A 9,772-nucleotide genomic window follows, 5' to 3' on the forward strand; every position below is an offset into this window, starting at 1 on the left:
CCGGACACAGCGCACGTAAACATCAGGAATGCGAATACGCACTAGGACAACCAAGGAGAACTGCACAAACAGGACTTGCAATGTGTAAACAATGAGACGAAAAACTCTCTCAACACGTTGAAAATAATTAGTCTAAACGTTTGCGGACTCACATCAAAATTACAAAATCCTGAATTTATCGAATTTATAAATGAAAATGATATTATTTGCCTAACAGAAACAAAAACAGACAATGCTGATAATATAGAAATTAGAAATTTTAATGCCTTTTGTAAACATAGATTATCGTTGTCCTCGAGAAAATCAGGTGGGATTGTTGTATATGTTAGAGATATTTATTCTAAATGTGTTACTATAATAGAAAATGAATGTGAACATGTCTTGTGGATAAGATTTTTAGGGAAAGCTTTTAATTTCCAAAATAATGTAATTATTGGTACCGTTTACATCCCACCAATAAATTCTCGTTTTTCTACCACAGATATCTTCGATGAAATAGAAAGAGAAACAAGTAATTTTATTGAAAGTTCTGATAGCATTTGTCTAATCGGCGATTTTAATAGTAGGGTTGCTATGGAGAAAGATTTTTTTGAAAATATCAACTCTCATAATAATGATCACTCATTTTCAAATGACATAATTGATGAAAATATTTTTCTTAGTGATTCATGTGATGTTTCAAACCTTGAAAAATACGGATTATCTGTTAATAGAAAGTCAAAAGACAAAACATTAAACCAATTTGGTAAAAAATTATTAACTTTGTGCAAAAATTGTAATATTTTCATACTAAATGGAAGATGTAACACAGATGTAAATGGTGAATTCACTTGCAAAAACTGCAGTATAGTAGACTACTGCATTGCAAATATTAACTTTATCAAGCATGTTTCAGAAATATGTGTTTTACCATTTTCTACATTGTACTCGGATGTGCATAATCCAATAACGGTAAAAATGAGAATATATCCTGAACCAATGAATCCATCTATAGAAGATATTCCACATGATTGTAATAATCGATCAGAAAAAGCTAAGAGGTGGAATAGTGATGAGAAAGTAATTTACCAAAACTGTGTTGAAAATAAAGCTAGTAAAATTGAAAGTTTAGAAGATGAACTCTTAAACTGTAGTGAAATTTCTTTAGATTTTATTGATAATATTGTTGAAAAAGCTGGTGAAGTTTTAGTTGGAAGTGCTAAGGAAGTGTTTGGTGTTTATAAACAAAATATTTTTCCTCAGGTGAAGAAAAAGTTTATCTTTAAAAAACCATGGTTCACAAAAGACTGTAAATTTGCTAGACAAAATTTTAAAAAAGCAAGACAATTGTTTAAACGATTTGGTGGTAATATTCTCAAGGAAGACTTGTATGAAAAGGAAAAGTTGTACAAACAAAAATTAAAATCTGCTCGAAATTTTCATAGGAAAGATATGAAAAGGAGATTACAATATCTAAGATCATACAATCCAAAAGAATATCGGAAAATATTAAATTCTGATGGAAGTAATAAATGTTGTAATGTAGAATTGTCTGAACTATATAATTTTTATAAAGATTGTTGTAACATGGGAGTAGAGGGAGAAAGTGAACATGTTTTGCCTGAAGAAGAATTAAAGTTGTTATCAAATTTAGAACTTAATAACAGTATAAATCAACCAATCACACATGAAGAAATTACAAAATGTATATGTGCTCTGAAAAATAATAAGTCAAGTGGCCATGACAACATTGTTAATGAATATATAAAATCCACTGTAGATACTATGTCAAACTTTTATGTAATATTATTTAACAAAATATTTGACTCAGGAATCATACCTTCTCAATGGACATTTGGTAATATTATCCCATTATATAAAAACAAAGGTGACACTACAGATCCTAAAAATTATAGACCCATTACTTTGATAAGCTGCTTGGGTAAATTGTTTACATCCATTCTGAATGAGAGACTCAATCATTATGCAAATACTGTCCACCTTATTTTAAAAAATCAAGCTGGTTTTAGAAAAAACTATTCTACTTTGGACCACATCTTTACTTTGTATGCATTGATTGAAATATCAAAATATCATAGGAAAGGGTTGTACTGTGCTTTTATTGATTTTGAGAAAGCTTTTGACTCTGTTTGGCGTGTAGGACTTTGGAACAAAATATTATTAAATAATATAGATGGTAAATGCTTCAATGTTATTACACAGATGTATAAAAGCATTAAATCTAGAGTTGTCTCAAATGGTCTATATTCTGAACCTTTTTCTTGTACTGTAGGTGTCAGGCAAGGGGAAAATTTATCCCCATTTCTGTTTGCAATATATCTAAATGATCTGGAAGACTTCATGTACTCAAATAATGTAAAAGGTTTATCGTTTATATCTGCCAAATTAGAAAAAGAGTTTGATTTGTATCTTAGATTGTTCATTTTGTTATATGCTGATGACACAATTCTTTTGTCAGAAACACCAGAAGATCTTCAACACCAATTGGATATTTTTAACAATTATTGTAAACAATGGCATCTGAAAGTTAACACTAATAAAACTAAGGTTGTAATCTTTGGAAAAGGCAATCCAAGAATTGAAACACCATTTACATTAAATGGTAAAATATTAGAAATTATAGATAATTTTAAATATTTAGGTGTAACTTTTTGTAAAAATGGTTCATTTAATACAAATATTAAGGAATTATTTCAAAAAGCAACAAAAGCTATGTATGGTGTTATAGGAAAATGTAGAAAACACAACCTTACTGTAGAATGTACATTAGATATGTTTGACAAAATTGTAAAGCCTGTATTTTTATATGGTTGTGAAGTATGGGGTTATAATCAGTCATCATTAGTTGAAAAATTGCATTTAAAATTTTGTAAACATATTTTAAATGTAAAATCATCTACACCAAATTTTATGGTATATGGTGAATTAGGTAGATACCCTATTTCAATTAATATTAAGGTAAGAATGATAAGTTTTTGGTGTAAATTATCTTTTTTACAGGGTGATAAATTATCATCAAATCTGTTAATTGTTTTGAAGAACTACAATAATCCATGGTGTAACTTTATCAAATCTATACTGAATGAATGTGGGCTTTCTTATATCTGGCAAACTTGCCAACCAGTGAATGTATCCTGGCTGAAGAAAGTAGTTTTTAACACTCTGTATAATCAGTTTAAACAGTCATGGTACAGTGAAATGTTTAATTCATCTAAAGGTCTTAATTACAGAATATATAAAACTTCATTTTGTTTAGAAAAGTATTTAGTATCTTTGCCTTGTAAGTACTGGAAATTACTATGTAGGTTTAGAACTTGTAACAATAAATTACCGATTGAAGTTGGGAGATGGCAAAATGTACCAAGAGAAAATAGAATTTGTAAGTTATGTTCAAAAAATGAAATTGGTGATGAATATCATTACTTATTTAATTGTAATGACCCATCTATTTTGAAATCAAGACTATCACTATTATCAAAGTATTACTATTTATATCCAAATGTGTATAAGTTTGAACAACTTTTTAATACAAAAAATACAGTTAAGTTGATAAAACTGTGTAAATTTATAAAAATTATCTATGAGAGAGTTGGCTCTCCTGGTTAGGTCATTGTTACATGTAGCTTTTTGACTTTGTACTTTTTCTGTTTCACGCATGCACATATATTTAACTATATTTGTAATATGTCTCTACACTGTACTTAATGTCAGTTTATGAGAATAAATTCATTGTCATTGTCATTGTCATTGTCATTTAAACAGCCCTTATCACATTATTTCACCACACTACCTGTAAATATGATATGCTGTATAGGTTAATAAGCTAGTTTGTTTATCAGTGGCAGTATATATATACTGAAATAATTTAAGTTTTGCCTCCACATTGAACTGTGGGAATTAACCTGATATTGCATTTGCATGATTATGACAAACAGACATCTTCCCATCATCTTTGTGAATCACAGAAATTAAAACTTAGATCAAAGGTCATACTTTATGCTTTTGACTTTTGTCCACTTATCAATCCATGACTGTGTCAACTTTCTTTTTATTTTTTTAGTCGCAATGAATCAGAATATAAAATAAATTCCAAATTCTAATGTTTGAACTTTGACATATTGCAGCAATGGTGCACACAGGAATGAGTGCAACCCAGGTCAACAATTTTTTAGCCTGTGTCAATATCCCACCTGTCAGCAACCGCCTCTTGAATGAGAGAATGAAGGAAGCAGGACAGACTATTGAGGAAATTGCAGAAGAATCTATGACAGACTCTCTGCTACAAGAGACACTCCTCACTCAGAAGTATGCTTGAGTAAATCATCTGATAAAAAATAAATTTTCATTGTCAAAAATTTTTAGGAATAATTGATTAGTTATGCATTGAACCAGTGTATGCCTTGGTAGAATTATACTATCAATCAACTTCACAACAGGTATTCCTTAGAGATAAACTGCATGATCATTTACCCCAGGATTAGAGTATCATTTTAAATTAACAACTTATTTAGGAAGTGATGCTCATATACATGTAGAAGGTTGTATATATACATACAACTACAAGTACAATTGTACTTGTGGATATTTATATATATGGCCAAATGAAGAAGGGAGGGCATATTGCTTTGCTGCTGTCTGTTGGTCGGTCTGTCTGTCTGTCATTCCACCAACAGTTTTCCTTCATTTTCTTCGCAGAGGTTGCATGCACATACTGAAATGAAATTTGGTATACAGATTTATCATAAGAATATCTAGGTTAAGTTCTGTTTTGGGTACGGCACAATCTAGCAATTTTTGACAGAGTTATGCCCCTTGGACTTAGAAAAATTCCAATTATTTGCAGTTTCCATTCATTATCTCTGCAAAGGTTGAACAAATTAATTACTGATATATCATGAGAAACATGTTTTTGCAAAAGATGTGATTTAGAAGACTATTTCTGGTTGATGCATCTCTGATGTAGATGACCCCTATTGTAAGTTCAAAAGGTCAATTTCATTTCCATGTACACTGCCCATAATGTATACTGCCCATAATAAAGGCTTGTGCACCCTATAATGTATGTACAAGGGGGAGGGCATTAGTGTTTCACAAACATCTCTTGTTATAAATATATTCTTATTTCAGGAATCATGGCACAGAAGCTATAACTGCAAGTGTTGATGCAGGATGGCAAAAAAGAGGCAGTAGCCGTTCATATGATAGTTTGTCAGGTAATGATGATAATTTATTTTCAGTCATAACTCAAGTGTGTAATTTAGTAAACCACATGATATACAGCATGATAGACAAGAGGCCCAAGGACCTTAATGGTCACCTGAGTATAATACAACAATTTAGAGGATCCATAGAGTAAAATATGAACTGAAAGGTGAAGCTTTGTTGCCCAAAGCAAGAAAAATAGGGTGATCAGGATCAACAAAATAATTAGTCTAGTGTTCATTAACAGTTCATAAATTAGGTTCTAATATGTTCCCCATTTATCACTATCACCATACAGTATATTAACAAGCTATCAGTGCTTCTGTACTATTAATTAATTCCTTGTTGAAATCTCTTACATTGGACTCTCTGGGTCTTTGATGAACATTGAATAAGACAACTTATTTTTGTCTCACTTTTATTTAGCTATTACTTACAATTACTTGCAAGTCTACCTGATCATTAAAACTATGAAAGTACATTTTGTATTATATGATAAAAAAATCTTGCATAATTCTCTTATTCTATTAACCTTTCAAGTACATTATTTACAGTGACTAATTATCAAAAGTAAATGGCAAAGGGGAATAACTCCTCTCAGTAGAATACAAATTAATAGATTCACTACATTATCAATAGAGCCCCCCCCCCCTCCCGAGAAACACCAGAGCCTCTCACCCTGGGACCAGAAATTTGCTCATCATACATGTAAGTAATCACTTTGTTAAATATCTGATTAACATTAAGGAGCAGACAGGATTATTTAACAGAATTAATGCATTTTCACTATATTATCAAGAGCCCCACCCTTACACCAGCATATCTGACCCAGGGGTCATGCAATTCACTACTCTGGAAGAAGCAATCATGCTCATCATAACTATACACTTAGCTTCTTTGCTTCTTAACCAGAAGCAGAAAAGAATATTTTCAAAGAAATTTTGCTTTTTTCACTATATAATCAATAGACCCCCCCCTTTTCACCAGATAGTTTGTCAGGAAATGATGATAATTTATTTTCACCAGAACCCATGACCCTGGGGCCATGAAATTCACAATTTTGGAAGAGGCAATCTTGCTCATCATAACTATGTACTTAGTTACTTTATTTAATACCCAGGAGCAGAGAAGAAGATTTTCAAAGAATTAATGCATTTTCACTATATAATCAATAGAGCCCCCCCCCCCAACACCAGAACCCCTGACCCTGGGGCCATGAAATTCATAATTTTGGTAGATGCACTCTTGCTCATCATAACTATGTACTTAGTTACTTTATTTCATACCCAGCAGCAGAGAGGAATAATGCACTTTCACTATATGATCTATATAGCCCTGCCCTAGCACCAGAACCCCTGACCCTGGGGCCATGAATTTCATAATTTTGGTAGAGGGCTCAATGTTTATTACAATCATGCCAACATTTTTACAGCTTGATGTCCAGGAGTAAAGAAGAAGATTTTTAAAGATTGCATTAATTTTGGTGGTTTTAGCCCCACCCCTCAGGCCCCAGGGGGGCAGGGACCATGAAATTCACAATTTTTGTTCCCTTTCACCAATAGATGCTTTCTGCTAAATTTGGTTGAAATTGGTTAATCGGTTTCAGAGAAGAAGCTTAAAATTTTCAAATGTTAACGCACGACGCACGACGACAGATGAAAACGGATAGGAATAGGTCACTTGAGTCACTCAGGTGACCTAAAAATAGAAATTATAAAAGATTAGTTGTCCATATTATAGGCCATTGTTCCATGATTGGTGCAGAAACAGGTAGAGTTATAAATTATGCAGTCAGATCAAAATCCTGTCGTGTGTGCGAAAATGCAGCAAAGTCAAATTCCACACCAGTAGCTCATGACTGCAGAAGAAATTATGATGGAAGTGCCAAGAGTATGGAGTCAGATATGGTAGTATCAATGGTTAAAGACATGAAAGAGAAAGGAATCAAAACAGCCACAATAGTTGCAGATGATGATTCTACCACAATGTGTCGTCTGCGAGCAGAGTCAGGAGACATTTCCAAAGAATCAGACAGAAATCATGTTAGAAAAAATTTTTCATCTGCTCTACATTCTTTGCAGAGAGAACACAAGGCTCTATCAACTAAAGTAATTAAATATATCTCAAAATGCTTTAATTATGCCATATCACAGAACAAGGGAAACCCAGATGGCCTTGATAAAGCTTTAGGAGCAATTACAAACCATGCCTTTGGAGACCATGACAATTGCAATGAAAGCTGGTGTGTTTTTATATCAAACCCTGACAGCAGATACAAGTCTCTTCCATTTGGAAGACCACTTACATGTGGTTCCCTTAAACTTTGGAACAGCTCTTTGGCATCTACAGGAAACAGTCAAAAAAGTTGGCTTTCCTTGGTAGTACCCAGGGAAATGAGGCATTTAATAAAATAGTCTCTTCAAAAGCTCCTAAGTCCCTGCATTTATCAGGATCTGCTAATCTGAACTACCGGGTTGCTTCCTCAGTTGCACAAAAAAATCAGGGCCATGAATATCTTTTGAGAGTAAGATGCATGAAAAAGTATTATTGTCCTTATGCATGTTTTTCTTTTAAATTAATTAAGTTTACATTAATTATTAGGTTTATTTGATGATTTCAGGCTGTACTGAATTGAGGGTTTTTATGAGCTGTAATACTTCTGATCAAGATTTGTATGTTTTCTGTCGAATCTTAGTATCATGTGTCTGTTGTGTACCTTGAGGCCAGAGCACTCAGAGAGAGAGGATAACTTTTTCCCTTCAAATAAAATGTCATTTTCCATTACAAGATTACTCAGATAATTTGTTAAAATTTAGATCTAAATTAAAGATTTTTCTTTGACATTTGAAGGTATTTGCATGTCATGTCCTCTTGACTCCAGAAAGTTGTATATATTAAAAAGGACATCTAATTTAAATGTGGGCTACACTCTATGAAATGAATAGCAAAGCGTATGTGAAGTTTCACATTAAATGTACAATTGTATGCATTTTGTTTATTATTTTCTTATTATGTTGGAGTTCTGTGATGATTTTGATTTGGGTTTTAAGTTAAAATAGCTTTAAAATCAAATAGTAATGATAATGATATGCAAGTGCATTTATATAATTACTTGAATGAATACATATGATGATTTTTCATTTTTCAGGTTCATGAAAAAATAGGCTTATCACCTGGTAAATTCACAAGACGCAGATTGATAATCAACGATATCATAAAAGCAAAGAATAAAGCCATAGCAAGGACCAGAGAGGCAAGGAAAAGAAGACTGAAGCTGAAGCTAGAACGGTATGTTTTCTTATTACTGTGAAATATGAAATTCATTGGCATTTTTAAACATCAGTTTTAATACCCCCCCCCCCCCCCCTCAAAAAAATTTTGAATTTGAGGCCATCTTTAAAAAAATTTTTGGTCGCCCTCTCCCGAATGACTGGCTAAAAATGGCCCGACTCAAAACTTTTTTTAACCTCCTGGAAGCAATTATTTTTTTTTATGTATTTTGGACAATAAATTCAAAAAAATTAGCATTGAAATTGAAATTTTTTGAGAAAAAAAAATTTCTTACCTACCTACTGACCTAATTTTTTTTCATCCTGAGTTGGGAGAGGGCAAGCAAACATTATTTTAATAAAGGTGGCCTCACTGAAAAAAGTTGTTGAATACATGTATATTGGAAATGTGCTGAATACACATTAGGGGAAAGAAGTCATCTTCAGCAGAACTGAGGGAAGGGACTACATACCAGCCAGGTATTGACCTTAGTGAATCAGATGCTGTAGATGTGGAAGCCATTCCTCCCCCCTGTTATCCCCCTGTGGAGAAATTTAATGAGCACATCACCACTTTATGTTTTGCTGTATCCGTTAACTTTGACTGCATTTCTCTTTTAAAATAATGCAAAACATTCAAATCTGGCTATTTTTAGTAACAAAAATGACATTTTTTCAGTCCTCCCCCTTCTGAGGGCCCCAGCTTAAAATTATGATCACTGACCTATATATTTTTTTTTAAAATTTGCATAAGTATATGTTATAGAATGTTAAAAACAACATTTCATAAAATCCTTGATATAAGAAATTTGAGGAGTGACATACCTTAAGTTTTTGCGAACAAACAGAACAATAGATTAACAGAAAGACGGACTGACAGACCAAAAACTATGTAGTCCCAAATCTTTTAGTACGGCATAATTAAATATACAAGCAATATCAGGTATCAATTGCCCAGGGACCACAGTTTGAGGTCGAAAACTTTCATAGGAATATAGAGGAAGGAAAAACTTTTAAATTTCTCCCGAAAACAGCAAGACCAAAGTGACTCAGGTGAGCATTGTTGCCCAGGAGAATCTTGTTTCATTTTTAAAATCTCAGCTTCTTTAATTGATCTGTACAATAAACCTCATCACAGAGTTGTCAGTAGCTTTGTAATCAAAAATAAAATATTCCCCTTAGAATCCTCAGAGCTACAGTGGCCATGACTTAGCCAGCCGACGGGGATCGCATCTTCTTGCCATCGTATCATCGCGCGATAGCATCATTGTCATCGAGTCATCGCATCAAACCTCCATGAT

This window comes from Saccostrea echinata, unplaced genomic scaffold (assembly GCF_033153115.1).
Source record: "Saccostrea echinata isolate AGI-Se365-2 ecotype Australia unplaced genomic scaffold, CSIRO_AGI_Sech_v1 ptg000056l, whole genome shotgun sequence".
Lineage (NCBI taxonomy): Eukaryota > Metazoa > Mollusca > Bivalvia > Ostreida > Ostreidae > Saccostrea > Saccostrea echinata.